Source organism: Schistocerca americana, chromosome 3 (assembly GCF_021461395.2).
Source record: "Schistocerca americana isolate TAMUIC-IGC-003095 chromosome 3, iqSchAmer2.1, whole genome shotgun sequence".
Lineage (NCBI taxonomy): Eukaryota > Metazoa > Arthropoda > Insecta > Orthoptera > Acrididae > Schistocerca > Schistocerca americana.
Window position 1 is genome coordinate 806,606,470 of NC_060121.1, and position 22,521 is coordinate 806,628,990.

Consider the following 22,521-nt stretch of genomic DNA (forward strand, 5'->3'; position numbering starts at 1 on the left):
AAGACATCATCCTTCCCCCAAATTTTGACTATGTTTCACTCTCTCTGCCTGTATTGCCTCCTTTGGAGGGGGGCATCAGTTCACATTAGAGAACTGCCTTGCACCAAATTACAGGATACTACTGGATGTTGTGATTTCTCGGAGCTCCCCTTGGAGCAATGCGTGGCAATCAGCATTACAAAATCACCAAAAGCAACAAAAACCACAGAGTAATATAATGCAGATGCGTGATTTATCTGGTTTTCATTAACAAGACTGACTCAGTAATTCCTACTGCTGTGTTGCGGTGAAATTACCGCAAAGTAAACACGATAAACGTGATGCTCCAGACCAGGCTGACTGGGTCGCACGCGGTTGTGACCAAGGCAAACGTGCCAGAGTCGATGATCCGTGCCTCGGTGCTTGCACCATATAGTTCGAGGGTCCAGGCAGGACAGATGATGACGGGTACATCATCCACCTGGGCTGCAGCAATGTGGTTACAAGCGGTGAGTACAGCAAGCGTGATGACCTGGGTTGTGGTGCTTGTGAAAACCAATTCGAGGATCCAAGCTAGGATGATGAGTACATCGACATCTGTGGCATGGTTAGTCTGCCTGCAGATGGGCCTAATACCTCTGTGTTGTCGTCAAGCACGGCTAAAAGAAGAGACACATCATAAGCACCCTGTTGTTGTTGTTGTTGTTGTTGTTGTGGTATTCACAGTACTGAGACTGATTTGATGCAGCTCTCCATGCTACTCTATCCTGTGCAAGCTTCTTCATCTCCCAGTACCCACTGCAGCCTACATCCTTCTGAATCTGTTTAGTGTATTCATTTCTTGGTCTCCCTCAACGATTTTTACCCTCCACGCTGCCCTCCAATACTAAATTGGTGATCCCTTGACGCTTCAGAACATGTCCTACCAACCGGTACCTTCTTCTTGTCAAGTTGTGCCACAAACTCCTCTTCTCCCGAATTCTATTGAAAACCTCCTCGTTAGTAATGTGATATACCCATCTAATCTTCAGCATTCTTCTGTAGCACCACATTCCGAAACCTTCTATTCTCTTCTTGCCCAAATTATTTATCGTCCATGTTTCACTTCCATACATGGCTACACTCCATACAAATACTTTCAGAAACGACTTCCTGAACTTAAATCTATACTCGATGTTAACAAATTTCTCTTCTTCAGAAACGCTTTCCTTGCCATTGCCAGTCTACATTTTATATCTTCTCTACTTCGACTATCATAAGCACCCTACGCAAGCATAAATTATTATAGCTAAAATAAGTAATAATATTCATGTACCCACTCCTCAGTGATCGGTGACATCCCCTACCAACTCTTACTAGAAAATATCGTCAAGGCCAGCGGCAATTTGATCTCCGTAGCAACTACAGAAAAAAAGGAGCACACAAGTACTGCATGGAAGGCAGAGAGAAAACATGAAGAGACAGAGATATGAAATAGGTAAATGTACATACGCCCTCCTAAAAACAGCACAATGTGATGCCATGTTACTGTCTTTCTGACACATATTTATGAGAAAATTCAGATCACCTAGAGTAAGAGCATCCTAGAAGTACTATCCACAGTAAGAAAAACATATAAAATATGTATTGCTGGAAGAAAGCCATACTTTGTTCATCAAAGAGCATTGATGGCTTATATCGTCATCACTCGATAAATGAGGATACCTAACCGCACACTGGCAGACGATGCTTCGTAATCACAACATAGTCGACACTGTTAACCAGACTAAAGTGTACCTGCTCAGGCCATCTTTTTTATATCCATCACTGCCATGCATGTCCCGTCCTACTCATGTTGATGTTGCAGTCGTCATCTTGCTCATGCCAAATTTTTTATTGTATCATCATCTTCCACAAAGCAAGAAAAGGTGAATCCACTGCGCTATTTTTTCCACGATATGAAAGTAGTCAGCCTGCATATTCATAATCTCACTAACGTAAATCACACCACTTGTTTTCTTCTTGAGTCAGGTTGCAATACTGTGTATTACATCATTTCGACATGTCCTGAAAAGACAGCAGATAGTGTGGATATGCGAGAACTCAGAATTCCACTTTTTCGCAGTACTACTAGATGTACGAGGTGCGGCTATAAAAAAACCGGACTGATGCTGGAAAAAACATTTATTTACAATTATTTACAATTTCATGTTATCTCCTTCAATGTACTCTCCTCCTCGGTCTCTACACCGCTCCATACGAATTTTCCACTGTTCATAGCAATGCTGCAGATCATTTTCGGTAAGTCCATACATTACTTCCGTCGCTTTTTCTTTTACTGCTTCAACAGTCTCAAATCTATTTCCTTTCAAAGCTGACTTGACTTTAGGGAAAAGAAAAAGGTCACAGGGGGCCAAATCAGGTGAGTAGGGTGGATGATCTAAGATGGGAATGTTGTGTTTTGCCAAAAACGTCTTCACTGACAACGCACTGTGAGCTGGGGCATTGTCTTGGTGAAGGATCCATGACTTTTTTCTCCACAAATCGTTCCGTTTTCTCCGTACTCGCTCACGTAGGGTAGCCAGGACGCTAATGTAGTAATGCTGATTCACTGTTTGTCCCTCTGCTACCCAATCAATGTGCACAATCCCTTTGATGTCAAAAAAAACAATCATCATTGCCTTGAATTTCGATTTTGACATTCGTGCTTTTTTCTGTCGTGGAGAACCAGGAGTTTTCCAATGCAGCGATTGGCGTTTAGTTTCGGGATCGTAAGTAAAAAACCACGATTCATCGCAAGTAATAACATTTTGTAAGAAGGTGGGATCACTTTCAATGTTTTCCAGGATGTCAGAACAAATCATTCTTCGGCGTTCCTTCTGTTCAATTGTGAGACACTTTGGAACCATTTTTGAACACACTTTGTTCATGTTGAAACTTTCATGAAGGATCTGCCTAACACTTTCCTTGTCAACTCCTGTTAACTCAGACACTGCTCTGATTGTTAAACGGCGATCTTGTCGAACAAGTTTACCGATTTTTTCAATGTTTGCATCAGTTTTTGCTGACAATGGTCTGCCAGTGCGAGTGTCATCACTGGTGTCTTCGCGGCCATCTTTAAATCGTTTAAACAACTCAAACACTTGTGTTCGCGATAAACAATCATCGCCGTACACTTGTTGTAACATTACAAACGTTTCACTTGCAGATTTTCCTAGTTTCAAACAAAATTTGATGTTAACACGCTGTTCTTTCTGTACACTCAACATTTTCCGACGCACAGACAAAACGTCAACTACTTAAAACAGACGCCACGGGCAGACTGAGTGCAGGAGGCAGATGAAACTCGAGCAGTAGGCGGAGCGAGAGTCACGTGACAGGCCACGCGACTTTCAGCCTTATTGCATTCGTTTTATTGTTTCACCAGTGCTAGTCCGGTTTTTTTCTAGCCACACCTCGTACACTTGCGCATGGCTTCAGGAAGTCGATGGCGACAACAGTACCCATATTCGCATTTTCACACACGTGAGCAATTTCGTACAGCGGCCGCATGAGCTCCAGCCTGTCTGTGGAAGCATGAAGGAAGAGTTCATTTCTCACAGGAGGTGCGTACATCGATTCATGTATTGGACAAATGACATTTTTCCATATACAGAGAGGCCTGCATTGGAATACGGCAGCAAGTTGCCAAGGACTGCCTCAGATTTAGTGTCGTACGCATACAGTTCCTAAACTTATTTCCCCAAGTCTTCAAGAGCAGTATAGGCGGCATACATATGTTAAATACTCACCTAAAGCCTAAAAGTGAGGAGTTCGGAAAAAAATATGAAGTGAATAAATAAACGCAAAACTGTTTTAAAAAAACTAAAAGCTAAATTATATATTCATAATCCAAATTCCAAGTGTTCTTAAATTGCCTCAAGCACACAAACAACTGCTGAATCAGTTAAAAAACACTAAGTACCAGATCTCGGTTTTTCTTTGGAGGGGGCAGAAGGGGGGGGGGGGGTGACCAACTTACTGGCGTCGGACCCTTGCTATGCATTTGATCGGTACAACAATTTGTGAATTTGTAGTGATGCACTAGCAAGGGCTTCACCTTCATTACTCTATGTAAACAGTCTTTTTGTTTATAATCTGACGTTGCTATGTCACAGTTCCATTGTCATTTGAGGGTATTTCTTTCTGTGATAATATTATGAAAACACCTACTTGATGCAATGTGTTCTTATGGCTCGAATGTAACACCGTCGTTGAAAAGGCGCTGTCAGAGCTCATGCTGCTCTGCTGATTCTTGAGAAACGGGAAAGGAGGATTCGCAGTCATTCTTGATGAACAGGGTGTCAACTAAGTTTAGGAGCGCAGTGGCACTGGTTTACACACGGAATGCTCGTCCACACAAGCTGGGACTTGCAAAACCCATGACTATGACGTCTCTTCTCGTTCCTCTAACGTAGGTGCCTACGCCATAAACTCCAGTTACCTTTCTTGACTACGATGTCCCACATTTCCAGTTTTCTTTTGGCATTTCGTAAATGTTTGTCTTTCTTTTTACTGGAGACAGTGCCGCTAATCACTTTATCGTGATGTTGGATCGCTAATTCTACCAATTTTGGTCTATTCTACCATATATTTGCTGATGATAACACATGACAAGGATGGCATGTAGTCATGGTAACGTCATTATTATTATTATTATTATGCACTGTATTCTTTCTGAAGATAATTGTAATAAGATGCACTGACTCCAACAAATATGCCACAGAAAACTATATTAAAGCGGGAGAAACACGTTATTTTTATCACAGTACCCACAAGCTACATATTTCCGGGGGTACTGCTTTTCCTATGTATGTAATTTCGTCATCTTGACATGTACTATAATAACCAATACTTTTACCAGTCACTGACTCGGTAAAAATGCATATGTGTAGGGACTTGGAGAAATGCGAGTTCAGTCGAATATTTAGTTTAGACATGCAGTGCAAGATGTGTTTCCTCGATCCCCACACCTGAATCCTCTCACCACAGAGTGAAGGCCTATAATGGAGGGCAAATTTCCTTTGAACAATAGAACCACAGCATATGATTGATAAATAATTCAGATACTTTTTAGTATAGGCTTCGTTGTGATATTGTAATTAACTCTTGTAATTAACTCTTGTTCTGGGTGGAGGCCTACACCTAACATCAGCAGCAAATTATTTACACTCGAATGACAGTGTGGAGACCATGCAACGACATTATTTTATACTATAAAAGTATATTACTTTGACATACACTATCTGATCAAAAGTATTCGGACACGCTCAAACCGGTCGTTGTGGCCGAGCGGTTCTAGGCGCTTCAGTCTGGAACCGCGAGACCGCTACTGTCGCAGGTTCGAATCCTGCCTCGGGAATGGATGTGTATGGGTTAGTTAGGTTTAAGTAGTTCTAAGTTCTAGGGGACTGATGACCTCAGATGTTAAGTCCAATAGTGCTCAGAGCCATTTTTGACACGCTCAAAAATATATGTTATTCACATTAGGTGCATTCTGCTGCAACGTACTGCCAGGTGCTACATATCAACGACCTCAGTAGTCATTAGACATGGTGAGAGAGCAGAATGGGGCGCTCCGCGGAACGCACGGACTACGAACGTAGTCAGGTGGTTGGGTGTCACTTGTGTCATACGTCTGTACGCGAGATTTCCACACTCCTAAACATCCCTAGGTCCACTGTTTCCTACGTGACAGTGAAGTGGAAACGTGAAGAGACACGTACAGCACAAAAGCGTACAAGCCGACCTCGTCTGTTGGCTGACAGAGACCGCCGAAGTTGAAGAGAGTCGTCATGTGTAATAGGCAGACATCTCACCAGACCATCACACAGGAATTCCAAACTGCATCAGGATCCACTGCAGGTACTACGACAGTTAGGCGAGAGGTGAGAAAACTTGGATTTCATGGTGAAATGCCAAACGACGCTTCGCTTGGTGTAAGGAACGTGAAAATTGCATGGTTGAACAGTGGAGAAACGTTGTGTGGAATGATAAATCATGGTACACGATGAGGCTATCCGATGGCAGCGTGTGGGTATGGCGAATTCCCAGTGAACGTAATCTGCCAGCGTGTGTAGTTCCACCAGTAAAATTCGGAGGCGGTGGTGTTATGGTGTGGTCGTGTTTTTCATGGTGGGGGCTTGCACCCCTTGTTGGTTTGCGTTGCACTATCACAGCACAAGCCTACATTGATGTTTTAAACACCTTCTTGCTTCCAACTGTTGAAGAGCAATTCGGGGATGGGGACTGCTTCTTTCAATACGATCGAGCACCTGTTCATAATTCACGGCCTTTGGCGGGGTGGGTACACGACCTGAATTCTATAGAACACCTTTGGGGTGTTTTGGAACGCCGACTTCTTGCCAGGCCTCACCGACCGACATCGATACCTCTCCTCAGTGCAGCACTCCGTGAATAACGGGCTGCCATTCCCCAAGAAACCTTCCAGCACCTGATTGAACGTATGCCTACGAGAGTGGAAGCTGCCATCAAGGCTAAGGATGGGCCAGCACTATATTGAATTCCAGCATTACCGATGGAGGGCGGCACGAAGATGTAAGTCATTTTCAGCCAGGTGTCCAGATACGTTTGATCCCATGGTGCATTTACAGCAGATGTATGAAGTATATGTGGTGTGTATCCTGCCGTAAAAAGTATACCAGTCAGAATAAAATACCTGAGTACTGAGCTGGGATGGGGAGCATATTGCTCAAAAGCAGTGGGAGCCCCTTCATGCTCAAAATACAGTGAAGAAATGACAGTACATGCTGCTGCAGCTGCTGCGGTTCAGGAAGGCTCTTTTTCATGTCCGCATCTGTAACAATAATAACCAAAACATAATTGTAAACGATATTAATTTATCACAGCTAGCACCACACTGGAATGCCGTGATATGGGCATGCAAAAGTGACGATTTTTTTTTTTACTAAGAATAATCATATTGTTATAAGAAAAAGAATTGGCAAATACTTACTGATAGGCTTTTTCTTCCGAGCTGCTGCTGCTGCTTCAAGTGGCTCTAAGCTCTATGGGATTTAACACCTGAGGTCATCGGCCCCCTAGACTTAGAACTAGTTTCACCTAACTAACCTAAGAACAACACACACATCCATGCCCGAGACAGGATTGGAACCTGCGACCGTAGCAGCAGCGCATTTCCAGACAGAAGCGCCTAGAACCGCTCGGCCACAGCGGCCGGCTCTGCTGTTGCTAGCAGCACTTCACGCCAGAGAGATCTACACAAGGTATATGACGGCCCTTAAACGAATGAATTATAAAGATTAAAACGGCTTGAAGGATGAGGGCCGGCCGTTGTGACCGAGCGGTTCTGGGCGCTTTAGTCCGGAACCGCGCTGCTGCTACGGTCTGGTTCGAATCCTATCTCGGGCATGGATATTTGTGATCTCCTTCGGTTAGTTAGCTGTAAGTAGTTCTAAATCTATGGGGACTGATGACCTCAAATGTTAAGTCCCATAGTACTTAGAGCCATTTGAACCATTTGAAGGATGAGGAGCCGAGCTTGCATGCCATTGGCCATACCGTATTTTCGCAAAACCCATAACGCAAAAGGCTACAGGGGAAGGGGAGGGGGTCAACTCCACGAATAATGTCATTGTCCAAGTGATGGATGCTAGTGTCAGCTATGCTGGGACAGAAAGCTATGTGGATGTCAACAGTCCCAGGAATTCTGATGTTAACGGCAGCACTCTTGGCTCAGAACGTACACAACACCTCTAATTCTTTTAGTAGTGGTTTGTTCTACAATGTGTATTGCAATATGTCGTGCTACAGGAGTATATGGCTTATGTCCCTGCAGGTGATAAACTGTGCAACAGAACGGTCACTTTAGAAACACAACACATAAGAAAAACCACACCATGTGGAAAAAAGGTATGAAATCGTAATTTATGTGTTTTTTCAAACATCTGTAATTACGGTTTAAAAAACTAATAGCTACATGTATACAAACACCAAAGAACACTCTTTATCTTTAACAGATGAAAAATAAAAGTCCCCTGAAGATTCTGCAACTGCAGTGACACATTTTTGGGTTAAAAAACAAAATTATGTTTTGCTAAAAGCGGACCCTATCCAAAAACATACGCTCGGCTTGCATATTCAGTGTGCAATTTGCTGAGTAATCGCAAGAGGTTTTGTAAATTTCTGGAGCTAAGAAAGTAGGTAGTTTGGTCTCTTACGATTGAATTTCCAAGTTATTATTGATACGAAACTCACGTTTTACTTTCGTCTTTTTAGACAAATTGTTCAGCTTTCTTTAAATTTGGTCAATGTATGGTTTATTTGCGGTTTTTTCCTCCTTTTTTTACCGTTATTTCTCCACGTGTGCCATGTTCTTTTGGGTGTTTGTAATGCTCATAAAGTCCGAGAAACACTGTGTCGTTCAAAGAATTGTGCTGTGCTATGTATTGCAATGTTTTTATTTCATTTTGTATTACGTCGGTGGCAGGCGGTAAATTTGTGTTTCTATGAATCAGTGATATGTAGGATGCATATTTATGTGAATTTAGAAGACAGGGGTGTTTATTTATGACTACGTGTGTTGTGATGGGTTTGTTGTACATTTCAAATCTGTTGTTGTTGTTACTGTTACTTATTGTTAAGTCAAGAAAGTTAATTGCCTGGTTTTGTTTCATCTCCACTGTCAATTTTCTTTTAGGGTAGAGGCCTTTTAATTATGAGAGATCAATTGCATATCATTGTCTTCACTAGAATTTTTTGTTGTGTGTTTTTTATTACATGTATATTATTTGGTTATCATTGTATTCATTTGTTTGGTTAGAAAATAAGTTGGGCTATCAACACAATTAATTATTGATCGAATGGGGACGATTCTTCGTAACTTGCAGTGTGCTTAGCGATGGGATTTGGAAGTTCATAGCAACTCATGATTTCTTTTCCCAGTCTGTGAAGATTTTATATATATATATATATATATATATATATATTGATCTCACGAAATAAGCGTCAAACGAAAAAACTACAAAGAACGAAACTTGTCTAGCTCGAAGGGGGAAACGAGATGGCGCTATGGCCGCTATGGTTGGCTCGCTACAATGCGCTGAAACAGGTGAAACAGATATCAACTGCGTTTTTTTAAATAGGAACTCAATTTTTATTACATATTCGTGTAGTACGTAAAGAAATATGAATGTTTTAGTTGGACCACTTTTCTCGCTTTGTGATAGATGGCGCTGTAATAGTCACAAACATATGGCTCACAATTTGGACGAACTGTTGCTAACAGGTAGGTTTTTTTAATTAAAATACAGAACGTTGGTAGGTCTGAACATTTCATTTCGGTTGTTCCAGTGTGATACATGTACCTTTGTGAACTAATCATTTCTGAGAACGCATGCTGTTATAGCGTGATTACGTGCAAATACCACATTAATGGAATAAATACTCAAAATGATGTCCGTCAACCTTAATGCATTTGGCAATACGTGTACCGACATTCCTCTCAACAACGAGTAGTTCGCCTTCCGTAATGTTCGCACATGCATTGACAATACGCTGACGCATGTTGTCAGGCGTTGTCGGTGGATCACGATAGCAAATATCCTTCAACTTTCCCTTCAGAAAGAAATCCGGGGACGTCAGATTCGGTGAACGTGCGGGCCATGGTATGGTGCTTTGACGACCAATCCACTTGTCATGAAATATGCTATTCAGTACTGCTTCAACCGCACGCGAGCTGCGTGCCGGGCGTGCATCATATTGGAAGTGCATCGCCATTCGGTCATGCAGTGAAACATCTTGTAGTAACATCGGCAGAACATTACGTAGGAAATCAGCATACATTGCACCATTTAGATTGTCATCGATAAAATGGGGGCCAATTATTCTTCCCCTCATAATGCCGCACCGTATATTAACCCGCCAAGGTCTCTGATCTTCCACCTGTCGCAGTCATCGTGGATTTTCCGTTGTTCAGTAGTGCATATTATGCCGGTTTACGTTACCGCTGTTGGTGAATGACGCTTCGTCGCTAAATAGAACGCGTGCAAAAAATCTGTCATCGTCCCGTAATTTCTCTTGTGCCCAGTGGCAGAACTGTACACGACGTTCAAAATCGTCGCCATGCAATTCCTGGTGCTTAGAAATATGGCACGGGTGCAATCAATGTTGATGTAGCATTCTCAACAGGGACGTTTTTGAGATTCCCGATTCTCGCACAGTTTTTCTGCTACTGATGTGCGGATTAGCCGCGACAGCAGCTAAAACACCTATTTGGGTATCGTCATTTGTTTCAGGTCGTGGTTGACGTTTCACATGTGTCTGAACACTTCCCGTTTCCTTAAATAACGTAACTATTCGGCGAAACGTCCGGACACATGGATGATGTCGTCTAGGATACCGAGCAGCACACATAGTACACGCCCGTTGGGCATTTTGATCGCAATAGCCATACATCAACACGATATCGACCTTTTCCGCAATAGGTAAACGGTCCATATTAACAAGGGTAATGTATCACGAAGAAAATACGTTCTGCACTGGCGGAATGTTACGTGATACCACTTACTTATACGTTTGTGACTATTACAGCGTCATCTATCACAAAGCGAAAAAAGTGCTCCAACTAAAACATTCATATTTCTTTACGTACTACATGAATATGTAATAAAAATGGGGATTCCTATTTTAAAAAAACGCAGTTGATATCCGTTTGACCTATGGCAGCGTCATATAGCGGGCCAACCATAGCGCCATCTGGTTTCCCGCTTCAGGCTAGACAAGTTTCGTTCTTCATAGTTTTTTGGTTTGACGCTTATTTCCTGAGATATTTGGCCCGGTCACGATCAATGGACCACCCTATATATATATATATATATATATATATATATATATATATATATATATATATATACATATGCCGGAATCACCATGAGAGGTCAACGTTATCGCAACGAGTTGTTCAGCCGGCCGGTGTGGCCGTGCGGTTAAAGGCGCTTCAGTCTGGAACCGCGTGACCGCTACGGTCTCAGGTTCGAATCCTGCCTCGGGCATGGATGTGTGTGATGTCCTTAGGTTAGTTAGGTTTAATTAGTTCTAAGTTCTAGGCGACTGATGACCTCAGAAGTTAAGTCGCATAGTGCTCAGAGCCATTTGAACCAATCGAGTTGTTCACGTGGTATTCATTGTAAACAAGTGCCACGTCAGTGCTCTTGGAAAAGAGCTGTGGTGGTGACGTGGCTCTGTCGTTGTTCCCGCGTAGTGATTTGCGAAGACGGAAAAAGTCGAGATTCGAGCAGTGATTAAGTACTTCGTAAAGAAACGTTTGAAAACAAAGGACATTCATGCCGATTTCCAGAATGCACTGGGGGACTCTTCTCTTTCATATTCAACTGTTGCCAAGTGGACAAATGAATTAAAACATGGTCGGGAGAGCTTAGATGATGACCCGCACAGTGGTCCGATACGATGTGTCACTATTCCTGAAATCATTGTAAAAGTCCACAGCCGGCCGAAGTGGCCGTGCGGTTAAAGGCGCTGCAGTCTGGAACCGCAAGACCGCTACGGTCGCAGGTTCGAATCCTGCCTCGGGCATGGATGTTTGTGATGTCCTTAGGTTAGTTAGGTTTAACTAGTTCTAAGTTCTAGGGGACTAATGACCTCAGCAGTTGAGTCCCATAGTGCTCAGAGCCATTTAAAAGTCCACATAATGGTCATGTAGGATCGCCATTTGAAAGTGCGTGCAGTTGCTCGCACTTACCAGATGTCATCAGAAACGGTATATCAAATTTTAACTGAAGAATTAGATATGAAAAAATTATCTGCAAGTTGGGTGCCGCGATATTGCACGCTGGATCAAAAACGCATGTGAATGGACATATCGGAACAATGTTCGGCCCGTTTTAGGAGAAACGAACAAGATTTTTGCACCGGTTTGTGATCAAAGACGAAACTTGGGTGCACTACTATAACCGAGAGACAAAACAGTGTAGCATGCTGATTCTCTGCGACTAAGAAAAAGACAATTCCTTCCGCTGGAAAGATCATGGCATCAGTGTTCTGGAATGCGAAAGTGATTCTGTTCGTAGATTACCTCCCCACTGGGCAAACAATTATTGTAGAATACTGTGCTAACCTCCTGGACAAATTGCAACAAAAGATACGCGAAAAAAGGCCAGGTTTATCAAGGGAGAAATTCATCTTCCATCAAGGCAATGCGCACCGGCGCACATGTGCCGTCACCATGGCAAAATTACACGAACTAAGGTATGAATTGCTGTACAGCCGCCTTATTCACCTGATATGGCTCCGTCAGACTTCCCTCTCTTCCTAAAACTGAAAATTTTTCTTGGTGGACGAAGATTCACGTCAAAAGAAGAATTGATAGTTGGAATGAACAACTATTTTGCAGGCCTGGAGGAAACTCATTTTCGAGATAGGATCAAGGCACTGGAACATCTTTGGACCAAGTGTATTAATCTACAAGGAGACTGCATTGAAAATTAAAAACGTTTCAGTGTTGTGAGTACTTTTTTTTCCATTCCGTTCCGAGATCATTTCAAACCACCTCGTATTTGTTTATTTGATTTTTGTGTTAAATCTGTTAGTAGAGTTGTGCTGCTTAGTTGTGATATTGTTACCTTTAAATAAATGTAGCACCTTTGTAAGTAGGCTGTTTAGGTTTTCATATTGGTAACGCCACTTAGTGCTCTGTATGAAAATCACTGGCTGTGCTGTGTGCAGTCTGTGGCTGGTTGGCATTGTTGTAATATCCGCAATTGTAGCGTTGGGCAGTTGGATGTGAACAGCGCGTAGCGTTGCGCAGTTGGATGTGAACCGCCAGCAGTGATGGATGTGGGGATAGAAATGGCGGAGTTTTGAAATTTGTAAGACTGGATGTAATGAACTGGTGTGTATATATATATATATATATATATATATATATATATATATATATATATATATAATCCGCTCCCGGGATTGGAATGACTCCTTACCCTCTCCCTTAAAACCCACTTCCTTTCGTCTTCCCCTCTCCTTCCCTCTTTCCTGATGAGGCAACAGTTTGTTGCGAAAGCTTGAATTTTGTGTGTATGTTTGTGTTTGTTTGTGTGTCTATCGACCTGCCAGCGCTTTTGTTCGGTAAGTCACCTCATCTTTGTTTTTATATATAATTTTTCCCATGTGGAATGTTTCCTTCCATTATATATATATATATATATATATATATATATATATATATATATATATATATATATATATATACTTTTGAATACTATTAAGGTAAATACATTGTTTGTTCTCTATCAAAATCTTTCATTTGCTAACTATGCCTATCAGTAGTTAGTGCCTTTAGTAGTTTAAATCTTTTATTTAGCTGGCAGCAGTGGCGCTTGCTGTATTGCAGTAGTTCGAGTAACGAAGATTTTTGTGGGGTAAGTGATTTGTGAAACGTATAGTTTAATGTTAGTCAGGGCCATTCTTTTGTAGGGATTATTGAAAGTCAGATTCCGTTGCGCTAAAAATATTGTTGTCAGTTTAAGCACAGTCTTGTATAATTTTTCTAAGAGGACGTTTCACCTTTCCTAGATAATTTTCATGTTTCATAATCACTTCACTAACACCTTTGTCTACTTTCACTGTTACTGCGTGATGAGTTATTAGTTTATTTTCTATTTTGTTTTTCTGTTTCTGTAAGTTCAGCTACATTTACATTGAGTTCATTCTGGTCTCGTATTGAAAATTTTATCATGTCTGTAGTTACCATAGTTGCAGCTATTTGATATGTATACAATTGTTGAAATGTACTTACTATATCCGATTGCCTGTGAATAAAATTTACTTTAAACATACAAGCATGACTGGAGAACTGTGGCAAACATACCTAAGTGCTTTTATTAACATGATCATGTGCAGATATAAGTGCTGTTATAAGCGTGACCACATCGGGAAACTACCAACAGCACAAAAACTGAGAGATAAAATGACACTCTATGATGCAATATTGTAATATACAGCGGAACATCTGAGACGAAAATCAAGCAAATACGTAAGTCATGGTTCTGTATTATACTGTACTCAAATATACAAATATATATAAATAACCATTAACACAGTCATAAGCTATACAGTCTTATAATGTGGCATATATTCCAGAACCCCCCCTTCTCTCCACCCCCCTCCCCACCCCCACCCTCCACTCATGACCTGTGGATGTTGCTGTTGGTGGGTAGGCTTGAGTGATACAGACAGCAACTGTGGCCTGTTGCAACTATGGTCTCTTGCACCCATGGTCTGTTGAGCGACCAGACAAACATGTGGTTCCTGAAGAGAGGCAGCAGCCTTTCCAGAGGTTGCAGGACCAAAAGTCTGGAGGACTGTCTGTTTAACCTTGTAACACCAACGAGAAAGGCCTTGCTGTTCTGGTACTGTGAATGGCTGAAAGCAAGGGGAAGCTACAGCTGTAATTTTTCCCGATGGTATGCAGATCTACTGTGTGGTTAAATGCTGATGGCATCCTCTTGGGTAAAATATTCCACAAGTAAAATAGTCCCCTACTCGGATCTCTGGAAGGATACTATTCAGGATGACGTCGCCGTCAGGAGAAACAAAACTGGCACTCTGCCGATCGGATAGTGGAATGTAGATTCCTTAATCGGACAGATACGTTAGAAAACTGAAAAAGGAAAATAGACAGGTTAAAGTTAGATATAGTGGGAATTAGTGAAGTCTGGTGGCGGGAGGAACAGAAAGTCTGGCCAGATGAATATACGGTTCAATACAAAATAATGTACAGGTAATACAGAAGTAGATTTAATAATGAACAAGAAAACAGGAATGCGGAAAAGCTAGTATGAAGAGCACAGTGAACCCAAGACAGACACGAAGCCCACATCCACCACATTTGTACAAGGTTACACGCCAACTAACTCCGCAGATGATGAAGAGATTGAAGAACTGTATCTAGAGATAAAAGAAATTATTGAGATGGTTAAAGGAGACGAAAATTTAATAGTGATGGGGGACTGGAATTCGATAGCAGGAAAAGGAAGGGAGGGAAAAATAGTAGTTGAATATAGACTGGGGGGAAAGACATGAAACAGGAAGGCGACTGGTAGAATTTAGCTTGCTAAAATGGGGTTTAAGAATCATGAAAGGAGGTTGTATACGTGGAAGAGACTTGGAGACACCGGGAGGTTTCAGATTGATTACGTTATGGTAAGACAGAGATTTCGGAAGGTAGTTTAAGTGATGAAGAGAGAAAATCTAAAAATATGGCAAATGAAGCAGGTGAAAGGGAATACAAACGTCTAAAAATCAAATTGACAGGAAGTGCAAAATGTCTAAGCAGGAACGGCTAGGGGACAAATGTAAGGATTTAAAAGTGTATCTCGGTAAGGAAAAGATAGAAAGACACAGCCTAAAGGAAAATTAAAGAGACCTTTGGAGAAAAGATAAGGAGCTGTATGAATATTAACAGCTCGGAAAACCAGTCCTAAGCAAAAGCAGGGTAAGCTGAAAGCTGGAACAAGTATATAGACGATCTACACAGGGGAGATGAACTTGAAGGCAATGTTATAGAAATGGAAGAGGATGTAGATGAAGATGAGATGGGGGATATACTGCGAGAAGAATCTGACAGAGCACTGAAAGACCTAAATCCAAACAAAGCCCCGACAGTGGAAGACATTCCGCCAGAACTATGGATAGCCCTAGGAGAGCCATCCAATACAAAACTCTTCCATATGGTGTGCAAGATGTATGAGACAGGCGAAATACCCTCAGACTTAAAGAAAAATATAAGAATTCCAATTCCAAAGAAAGCAGTTTCTGATAGGTATGGATATTACCGAAGTATCAGTTTAATGAGTCTTGGTTGCAAAATGGTAACACGAATTCCTTACAGATGAACAGAAAAACTGGTAGAAGCCGACCTCGGCGAAGATCAGTTTAAATTGCTCAGAAATGAAGGAACATGCGAGGCAGGACCGACCCTACGACTTCTTTCAGAAGATAGGTTAAGAAAAGGCAAATCTACATTTGTAGCACTTGTAGACTTGGAGAAAGCTTTTGACAATGTTTACTGGAATACTCTCTTTAAATCTGTGAAGGTAGCATGGGTAAAATACAGTCAGCGAAAGGCTGTTAACAACCAGATGGATGTCATAAGAGTCGAGGGGCATGAAAGGGAAGCAGTAGTTGAGAAAGGACTGAGACAGCGTTATAGTCTATCCACGATGTTTTGAATCTGCATACTGCGCAAGCAGTAGAGGAAACCAAAGAAAAATTTAGAGTAGGAATTACACTTGAAGGAGAAGAAATGAAAACTTTTAGTTTTGCTGATGAGATTGTAATTCTGTCAGAGACAGCAGAGGCCCTGGAAAAGCATTGAACGGACTGGGCAGTGTCTTCGAAGAAGGAAATAAGATGGACATCAACAGAAGCAGAACAACGATAATGGAGTGTAGCCGATTAAATCAGGTGATGCTGAGGGCGTTAATAAGAAAAAGTTGTCTGTTAAAGAAGAAGATCATTTTTGCTATTCGGGCAGAAAAATAAATGATGTTGGTCGAAGTAGAGAGAATATAAAATGCAGACTGGCAATGGGAAGAAAAGCGTTTCTGAAGAAGAGAAATATATTAACATCGAACATAGATTTAAGTGTTCGGAAATCTTTACTGAAAGTATTTATATTTAGTATATTCATGTATCGAAGTGAAACAAGGACGGAAAATTCTTTAAAGGAAAGGAGAACAGAAGATTTTGAAATGCGGTGCTACAGAAGAATGCCGGCGATTAGACGGTTAGAGCACATAATTGTCGAAGAGATACTGAAGAGAACTGGGAAGAAAAGAAATTTGTGGCACCGTCTGACTAGAAGGAGGGAGCACTCGGAAGGACACGTTTTCAGATGTCAAAGTATCACCAATTTATTATAGGAGGGAAGTGTGGGGCTGACTTAAAATCGTAAAAGGAAACCAAGAGACGTATACAGTAAGCAGATTCACCAGGATGTGGATTGCAGTAGTTAGAGATGAAGAGAACTGCGCTTCTAGTGGCATGGAGAGGTACATCAAACCAGTCTTCGAACTGAACCCCTCCACAACAACATATTGTAAAACAAACAAATACTAAAAAGAACGTAAGCAATATACTTTTATCGCATAATATTAGAAAAAATGCACCGTCATTGTAGGGGCGCTTGAAAATGGAAAACGTTGCAGAAACAAATTCATTGGGATGTAAATATAATGAGTTGACAGTCAATCGCATCAAAAACCTGAAATAATATAGGAAGAGCATAGTTTCAAAACATATTGAATGCAGCAGAGGTCAAAATACAGTTTGATGGTTTTTCACCCCAATTATGGTATGCTCTTTCACGCCGTTGAGTCAGATCGGGTCACTTAGTATTTTTCCCATAGTAATTTAGTGCTGAAGTGCATAAATCGAATCGAATCGTATTGTGCACACCGCAGCAGATGATTCAAATGGTATTACGTTCAAGACATATTTCCCAGCCTGGGTCATTAATCCACTCTTTTATTCGCTATTCCGACTATTTTCATCCTTTAGCTCAGAGTGTGATGTTGATTGCATGACTGTGCACTTTCAGTCACCATGGAGAGCTATTCACCCGTGTGAGAGCGATCGAGAGGAAGTAGAATGAGAATTAGAACTGCGAAGTTCAAAGACAACGTGAAAAGGAAGATCAGTAAGTAATAATTCCTGATGTATTTTACGAATGACCATTTTCAGTAAAATTTGTAGCGTCGGTGCACTGATGTGTTATTAGAGTGGGGAAGATTGCATGAATGCATGTTTTTATGCTTTGATTTACTATCCGTAGCTATGACTTGAAGAGACGTATATCGTTTTAGGTACTTCAGCTAAGACCCGTATTTAAGTAATTTTGAGCCGTCTTATAGTCACGAAGGAAACGGAATCAAATGTGGAAGCATCCCGGTATTCTGCCTAACAAAAACAAAAAATGAAGATTACAGCGCACAGAAAAAATGGAACAAAATCACAGACTCAGTTATGTGATGAAAGTTATATCTCCAAAACCACGAAGAACTGGAAAGCATTATGCAGGACAGCGCAGCTGAAATTTCATTGGTCTGTCGTATGAGGCAGGTTAAAGAGTTGTTTAATAGCGTTACTAAACCGTTCAATTGTTATGCTGTTTTTGAGACGTCAGTATCACTCTGCAGTAAATAGCTGAGGAACTCATTATTGTAGAACAGTGAGGTTCTGACACTTTAAGCGTCTCTTGCACGAGGAAGGGGCATAAAGTGCAAGACTGTAATGCATGGGTCTACTTTTAACGACATGTTAATGACTTTATTTTCAGTTGATATGCCCAACAACAAAATCAATAAAATAATAGAATTAAGTTTCAAACCAAATTATGTGTATACATGATTGGATCGAAACACATATTGTTCAGTGAATTTGTTCAAAAAGCATTTAGTTCAGTTTAAAAATTCAAAAGGTGCCTTAGCCCAATGGGAAATGATTTCAGTCATGACTAATTCTGGAACATAATCTAAATTCCTAGGTCCTGCCATCGAGAATTCTGACTTATTTCATTCGGTTAGGAAGCGAAGCGTTTTTCTAACTTTCAGTAAAATTTTGATCTGTGCATATGATACAATTTGAAACTATGGTCATCACGTTTAATATGTCGTTCGTCGACCTAATATACGCTGCTGGCCCATCAGAGAGAAAACTTTCGGATTTAAGAACGCATCGTTTCAAAGTAAGTAAGACGCAGAGAAAATAAGTGCTTCCTATGTTTTTACGATGACTATCGCCCCAGCTTCTGCAAATCATCGATTGTAAAATAAGGAAAGTATCTAACTTTATGTATGAAATCTCTTATACACCTTACAATCCGTTATCGAAAATTTATTTGCAACCCCAAATTTCACTTTGCTTTTCCTTTTCATCCGTTTTGTGAAAGTATTAACAAGTACAGTGAAAAGCCAAAGAAACTGATATACCAGCCTAGTATCGTGTAGGGCCCCCGCGAGCACGCAGGGGTGCCGCAACAGGACGTGGCATGGACTCTACTAATGTCTGAAGTTGCGCTGGAGGAAACTGACACCACGAATCCTGCAGGGTTATCCACAAATCCATAAGAGTACGAGAGGGAGCAGATCTCTTCTGAACAGTGCGTTGCGAAGCATCCCAGGTATGTTCAATAACGTTCGTGTCTGGGGAGGTTGGTAGTCAGTCGAAGTGCTTGAACTCAGAAGAATGTTCCTGGAGCTACTCTGTAGTAATTCTGGGAGTTTGTGGTGTCGCACTGTGCTGCTGCAATTACTCAAGTCCGTGGGAATGCACAATGGACATGAATGGATGCAGGTGATCAGACAGGATGCTTACGTACATGTCACCTGTCAGAATCGTATCTATACGTATCAGGGGTCCCATATCACTCCAACTGCACACGCCCCACCCCATTGCAGAGCCCCCAGTAGCTTGAACAGTCCTCTGCTGTCATGCAGCGTCCGTGGATTCATGAGGCTGTTTCCATACCGTTACACGCCCATCCGCTCGATACAATTTGAAACGAGACTCGTTCGACCAGGTAACATGTTTCCAGTCATAAACAGTCCAACGTCGGTGTTGATGGGCCCAGGCGAGGAGTAAAGTTTTGTGTCGTGCAGTCCTCAAGGATACACGAGTGGGCCTTCGGTTCCGAAAGCCCATGTCGATGATATTTCGTTGAATGGTTCGCACGCTGACACTTGTTGATGGTCCAGCTTTGAAATCTGCAGCAATTTGCGGAAGGTTCCACTTCTGTCACGTTGAACGATTCTCTTCAGTCGTCTTTGGTCCCATTCTTGCAGGATATTTTTCCAGCCGCAGCGATGTCGAAGATTTGATGTTCTACCGGATTCCTGGTATTCATGACACACTCGTGAAATGGTCGTACAGGAAAATCCCCACTTCATCGCTACCCCGGAGATGCTGTGTCTCATCGCTCGTGCGCCGACTGTAACATCACGTTCAAACTCATTTAAATCTTGATAACATGCCGTTGTACTAACAGTAACCGATTTGCACCAGACACTTGTTGCCTTATGTAGGCGTTGGCGACCGCAGCGCCGCATTCTACCTGTTTACGTATCTCTATATTTGAATGCGCAAGTCTATACCAGTTTCTTTGGCGCTTCAGTGTATAATACACTGAACATCATTTCACTTTATTTGTAATGTAAGTAAAGTAATGACTGAAAACGAAAAAAGATTGTCCATGGATGGACTAGAATTGATGACTTTGTAGCGTTCTCGCTGCGTTAGCCGCTGGCTGCAGACTAAGCAAGTATAATGGCTCTTGCCTCTCCCATCCCGAACCAGAAATATTTTCTTTTTCTAATCGTTTGCTAGTCTGCACGTGTGACTTCTATCGCCGTCCGTCACAATCACTCAACACACTCTTTATCCGCGTTGTGACTTACCAAATCGACGGCCGTTGAAGTCGATTGTGACGAAAAATGAGTGGACGACAACTGCAGAAATCTTTGCAGAGCTCAATGTCGCACTTGCGAACCCTATCAGCACCAGCTCCTTAAGTAGGGAATTGCAGGGAAAACTGAAATTCCAAAACCACTAGTCAGTGATGCAAATAGCCGTAATAACAGGAAAATATGACTTAAGTTCAAATGGCTCTGAGCGCTATGGTCATCTGTGGTCATCAGTCCCCTAGAACTTAGAACTACTTAAACCTAACTAACCTAAGGACATCACACACATCCATGCCCTAGGCAGGATTCGAACCTGCGACCGTAGCAGTCCCGCGGTTCCGGACTGAGCGCCTAGAACCGCTAGACCACCGCGGCCGGCCTATGACTTAAGTCCCCAGAGTGAAACTTGCCAGAGGATCAGTGATGATTTGGGCAGTTATAGCGTTGTATTCAACGGGCCCCATAGTTACTCTACAAGGGTGCATTACTGTCAAGGATTATGTGACTATTTCGGTTGATTAGGTCCATCTCGTAATGCAATGTTCGTTCCCCAATGCTGTTGCTTGGTTCCAAGATAACAGGGCTCCTGTTCACAAAGCTCGCTTCGTTTTGTGATCACTCGGATGATTTTAAAGTGGGTAGGACGTCAAACGGGCCGACTTGGAGCAGGAGTGGCACCACAGGACATTTTAATTTCCACTGTCTATACTTTAACAAATAAATTCATAAAACTTTGCAAGCATGATCAGGAAGGATTCAGGATCCATACTCATAGCAGTGGAAGCTCAAAAAGGTAACGAAATACATTTTTTTACATGTGAAATTTCATCATTTTTTCAGTTACTACTGGCTGCATTTGTTGCTATAGGTACACTTTTCTTCCTAGGTAAGAGAGATTCTTCGATGAATTTTGCACAGCATACAAACTATAGTTACATGTGTACGAAACTCTAGAGCTTATTTAATTTATGAAAAAATGAATGAACTGTTACATTTTAAACTTCATGTTTAGAAAAAACTCAGATTTTGTAGTTAATTACCTCAATTTTTACCACAGTTTTTAATAGATTTGGAAAATTCTAGAGTTTCATACACCTGTAAGTACTGCTTGTATGCTGTGAAAAATTCATCGAAGAATCTCTCTTACTTAGGAAGAAAAGTGTACCTACAGAAACAAATGCAGCCAGTAGTAAGTGAAAAAATGATGAAAAGTGGCTCTGAGCACTATGGGACTTAACTTCTGAGGTCATCAGTCCCCTAGAACTTAAAACTACTTAAACCTAACTAACGTAAGGACATCACACACATCCATGCTCGAGGCAGGACTCGAACCTGCGACCGCAGCGGTCGCGCGGTTCCAGACTGTAGGGCCTAGAACCGCTCGGCCACCCCCTGCCGGCGATGTTTCCATATTTTTGTCCACCTCCTGTAATTATAAACGTAAGGAGAATGAAATGAAGGCGTAGGAACATATAATCAGGCGAGAGGACGGTATATGGGCCAAGAAAGTTATTTGCTGGATTCCTAGACGTAATAAAACACCGAGGCGACGAGCTAATAGAGGCCGGATAGACGACAATAGAATGCGCGGTAACATGGAAGCGTACAGGCGAAGACCGCACGCAACACGTTGGAAAAAGGTGGGCCAAATGGCTGATGATCATGATGATGATGATGGTGGTGTGATACAATTGTATAAATGATTTTTCTTACATTTTGCATTTTAAATTTAATGATCATTTGATTCAACTAAAATCAACCATGTCAAAGTACAAATGTGATTGTATTAAGAAGAAAACAAAATTTTTTGATGTGTATACCATATATGTATTTCATCTAACACCATCTCGCTTATTTTACAACAGACAATGACGATATTCTTTTATCGCATGTAACAATTGTACTAAGTTGCCAATTCCTAAAACTATCTTCCGCCCTTAACATACTGTTCCCATTTCCGTTTGTTATCTTTTTCCAGCTGTCACTATTGCCTTTGCTTTTTCAGTATATTAATATCATATCATTAACAAACGCCTGAGCAGTGCCGTCTAGATCACAATAAATTTAT